The sequence below is a fragment of the Capsicum annuum genome, chromosome 6 (genome assembly GCF_002878395.1).
Source record: "Capsicum annuum cultivar UCD-10X-F1 chromosome 6, UCD10Xv1.1, whole genome shotgun sequence".
NCBI lineage: Eukaryota > Viridiplantae > Streptophyta > Magnoliopsida > Solanales > Solanaceae > Capsicum > Capsicum annuum.
Window position 1 is genome coordinate 123,398,128 of NC_061116.1, and position 5,455 is coordinate 123,403,582.

A 5,455-nucleotide genomic window follows, 5' to 3' on the forward strand; every position below is an offset into this window, starting at 1 on the left:
GATTATTTCTATTACCTCAAAAATAAGGCAGAGTTGACATAAATGGAGTAATGTAAGAATCTACATAAGTTTCTTTGATAACATCTCTACAGCATGATCTGCGATACGAAAGAAGGAAAATATTTCTTAAATTTCCTTTAGTCTCTCAAAAAAAAGTACAGTCGTGTTTGTGTCATTCCATAATCCTCTACTAGACATGGATGCATAGACACCCTAGGACAATTGAACCTTGTGCTCTAATACCAAGTTTGTCATGACCCAAGACTACCCCCTAGTTGTAACACAGTGCTAAAAAATATAAGTGATCCCAAGTTAACGCATATACTGGCATGAAACTTGAGCAACTAATTTAATATATATACTAAATAACTAAGCAGAAAAATAATCTTCATGAGATAAGTTATTTAATAAATAACTGATCAAAGTTTACGACACAAAAATCTGAGAGTGATGAACTTAAATTACGAATACTTACTCTGACTGGCCATCTATGAAGCCTCTACTATACAGATTATATATAGTCAATACATGACCCACAACTATCCATAATTAATACATAAGAACAATAATAATAAAATACGAGAATTACAACTGACTTAAGTTCTCAAAATAGGAGAACTTATCACCTGCTAGCTGAATATTGTGAACTGTCTGACCCTGGTGCATGGGCTACATTTGGTACCTATATCATGGAGGAATGTAGCCACTAACGCAAATATGTTGTCAGTACTTGTGAATGTACTGACTATGTGAGACATACACTTAATCATTTGGATATTTAATGTATGCTTTAAAATTGAGGACATAAGTTATTTGTTGAAATATGCATATAAAACATATCTGTATGTAAAAATTATAAGACAAAGTGAAATTTCTAAATCATAAGCTGAAACACTTCTATAAACTGGGAAGCAGTAGAAATAAGAATATCATACGTAAGTTTTAAGTCAAAGTTCAATAGGCTATAAAAGTGTACTGAAGAACAGGTATGAATACTGAGCATAAATGCATGAACATGTAAAACAATTGAAAGACCAAGTAAAGGACGTACAAAAATAGTCTATAAAACTAAATAACTGAATAACTGATAAACTAAACACTTGGTCATGCAAACTTGAGTTGATGTGGTATGAGTATTGAATTGAAACTATAGGAGCTAACTACAACCGACATGCCCCAACCAGAGCAAATCGGGGTCCAACCTGTAACCCCGATTGGAAGGGTGTTGATACCTTGCCAGGGATACTGATACTGGCTATATGGATCTACTAAACTAATATCCTAAAGAACTAGGGAGTCACACTCGACTTCCATGTGCCCTTAAGAGAGTATCAACCTTTCATACCTATGCTGGCTAGGTAGTATCAAAGTCTTCATTCCTAAATTTGCTCAGTGCTAAGTTCTACTCCCAACTGAACTAACACATTAGCATAAACTAGTACATACACTGATAACTTATATGCTCAAATATGGTATTCAGAAAATAACAATACATGCATAATCTGAAGTAATCATGAACTTGTTAACTGATGTATTTAGAATGATATTATACTGGTGAGTTCTTATGAAAATGTTATAAATTTCATGGTACAAGTATGGTATGAATAACTTAAAATCCTAAAAATTATATCATACATGATCATCTAGGTATCGGGTGTTCATAACCCATTAGCATTGAAAAATACAATTATATACGATAATTTTAAAGTAATGACATGATAAGAAATTTCATGACTTAAACTTAAGAATCCAACAATTTCATCAATGTAAAAAATTATCACTGTTAAAGTGAGGAAGAAAACTTGAAATTATAAGGAAACACTATTTTATGATTGAATTCAAGAATTATATCGAGGAAATCATGGAATTTATTCTTTTCATGGAACCCTATATCACAATAGAATTAAACTTGAAAATTGGGGAAAACTTTGGGACTCAATGGGTGAAAGAAGTCTATTGATGAATATCCCACATACTTGAATTTCCTGACTTCTCGAAGGGAAGCATGAATTTGGATCCTTGGAAATTGAATTCTTGAAGAATATTACTTATTTGGTGTTCTTGAAAGTATGGGAGAAGAGGGATTGTGTAATTAGTGTGTTTTGGGGTTATGAAATGATCAATTCACATTACTATTAGTTCTAGGATAGTTTAGAATGTAAATGACCAATTTACCCCTAAAGATAAAAGCAGATTATAGCATTTCAGAACAAGTTTCATGCCACGCTACTTATCATGGAGAATAAAGTCCATGTCATGCTGAAATTGCGACCCTCACTGGTTCCTCACAAAAATGCACATAATTTTTCCTTCAGGTATCGAATTAAGGAAAAATCAGATACATTAGAAAGAGGACACATTTATCTATAATTTTATGAGTGTTGATCTCATAAATTCCATATAATCTATAAGTGATACATGATCTAATTTGACCCCTTTAGGATCGAATACCAAAATTTTGTTAAATCAAAAGTTCTTAATTCAACTTTGCTCTAAGTGTTTCCTGTGAATATTTTTTACCTCATAAACTCTATTAACACTAATATAATAATCATGAAATATATATTCATATACAAATCATTGGATTATAGCTTATACACGTAGAATGATAGTTAAAATTCTAGCTAGAAAATGTGGGGTGTTACACTATAGGAAGCTTATCTCTTATGGATAAGGAGAAGAGAAGATTAGTGAAGGATATTCATAGGATGGATAACTTGGGAGTTCATCTTTTGGACTCTGGATATGGAGGAGTTATTGTTTAGGAATTGGATTAATCATCTTTTGGTGTTTCTTTTGATCTATACTTATGCAAATTAAGGATGATGTAGGTCATCAAAAGGTTATGACTTTCAAGATTGAGGGATATAGTATTTTTAGGTACAAGGTAGGTTGTACGTTCCTAATGTTGATGGGCTGTAGGAAAGAATCTTGACTGAGGCTCATGAGTCCAGGTATACAGTTCATTCGGGTTTGACTAAGATGTACCCTGACTTAAAGGAAATCTACTGGTGGAATAATATGAAGAGAGATATGGCAAACTTTGTTTCCAAGTGATGGTTTGTCAGTAAGTCAAGGTTGACCACTTGAGGTCTGGTGTCATGTCTCCAAAAATAGAACGACCCATATAGAAGTGGGATATGATCAATATGGATTTTATTACAGGTCTTCCATAGTCTCATGGTCAGTATGATTTAATTTGGGTCATTGTGGATAGGATGACTAAGTTTGCTCACTTTTTGCCTATAAGGACTAACTACTTAGGAGAGGATTATGCTAACTTATTCATTCAGGAAATTATGAAATTGAAAGGTGCACCAGTATCTATTATTTCAGGCCGAGCTATGCAATTTTTATCTCGTTTCTGGCATTTATTCTAGAAAAGTTAGGGTATACAGGTGAACCTTAGCAGTATTTTCCACCCTCAAATAGATGGGCAAGTGGAGCATGCTATTCAAACTTTGATAGATATGCTAAGGGATTTTATGATTTAATTTAAAGGTATTTAGGTTGATCACTTGCCTCTTATTGAATTTTCACATAACAAGTTTATCATTCGAGCATTCAGATGGCTCCTTTTAAGGCTCTTTATGGTAGGAGGTGTAGATCTCCAATTGGGTGGTTTGAGGTTACTAAAACTAGGTTATTTTGTCCTAACTTGGTTCAACAAGACATGAAGAAGGTGAAAGTGATTAGAGAAAGACTTAAGATTACTCAGAGTTGCCAAAAATCTTATATAGATGTAAAGAAAAAGGAATTAGAGTTGAAGTAGATGATTGGGTATTCTTGAAGGTGTTTTCTATGAAAGGATTCATGAGGTTTAGGAATAAGATGAAGCTCAATCCTCGTTATGTTGGTCCATATAAGATTTTGAAGAGAATTAGAAATGTTGCTTATGAGTTAGAATTGCTTGCGAGTTTGGGTTCTAATTACTCGTGTTTCACGTCCATGCTTAAAAGTGTGAAAGTGGTCCTTCTTTGATAGTTCCTATTGAGGATGTTGGTGTCTTGAATTGACTATACTATGAGGAAATCCCGATTGATCTATTAGATAGTTAAGTTTGATAGCTTCAGTGAAGGTCCTTTGGAGAAATCAAAAGGTAGAAGAGGCTACCTGGGAAGTTGGGGGAGATATAATGGCCAAGTATCCTTTCTTGGTCCCCGTGTTAGATAAAAGTGCTTCAAGCTGAGTTTTGTTTTCCTTTAGTTACTTTTCAAATTTGTCATTTGATTCTGGTGTATTCTTTCTATTCTCGTGCTAAAAGTATCCTAATTATTCGAGGATAAAAGATTCTAAGGAGAGATAATGTAACACTCCTTCAAATTTTGACCAGTTTATATTTGACCTTTCCATATTTGTAATATAGATTTTTGACTTGAATCATATATAGGGGTGTTAAGAAGGTAATTTGGAGAAGTCTTGGAATTTTTCAAAAGGGTTGGGGGTTATTTTGTAACTCCGAGGTAGTGTGCCTCCATGATATCACCATTCCACGGAGGTTAGCCTCTGTAATATTGGTGTGGCATGGAGGTTAACCTTAGAAATAAAGGCGTGCCACGCTAAGGTATTAATTTTGTATAGTTTTATTTTTTTTTCACTTGGTGTGAGGGGCTTTTGGGTCTTTTTACCCTTTCCATGATTTATAAACATAAAAGGGACCTTTTTCCTTCGATTTTCAAAGATCAAACTCTACTTTATTCATCTTTAACTCTCCAACTAAGAAAGCTTAAGGGGTTCATAGAGAAATTATTTTTTGGGCTTCAAACTTCAAATTCTTGTGTGTTCCAGGAATGTTTCTCTTCTCTAAACATTAATTTTACATTGTGTCATTAATTTAATGGATTTTTATGTGATTTAAATAGTGGGTTTTGAAATGGGGTTGAGGGGTTTTGGTTATTACTTATTGAATTACTTGTCACATGCTTTGAATTGATTATTCATGCTTTAGACTGATGTTTTAGGACTGAATTGGTATATTATTTAAATGATTGGAATGAGGGACATGGGTTTTCCTTAAATTAGATGAATTTTAGCTTGAAATTGCATGAACCTCAACCCACTTTTTGAATTTGAATTTAATTATGGGAAACTGTATGATTTAGCTTACTTTTGAACTCAATGCATTTGATTAATGGATAGATGAATATATAAATCAATTTGGATGGTCTTGGTGTCCATGGTTTGGATTTTAATGGAACTTGGGAGTCCAATTTGGTTATGTGAATTGGTTTGGCATGTTTAATTTAGCTTGCAAGCATATTGATATGACGATACCAAATGGTAATTGCCTAAATAAATGACTCTCGGGTTAATGGTTAGATTTATGTGCTAAATGGTTTTAATTTGGGCTTAAAGGGGGTTGTGTAGCTCGCAGTGAAGGTGGAGGTTCCAGGAGGGACCAATACTGAAAACCACATTTGCCGGCGTGGGGGTCTTTATGACTGTGTGCATAGTT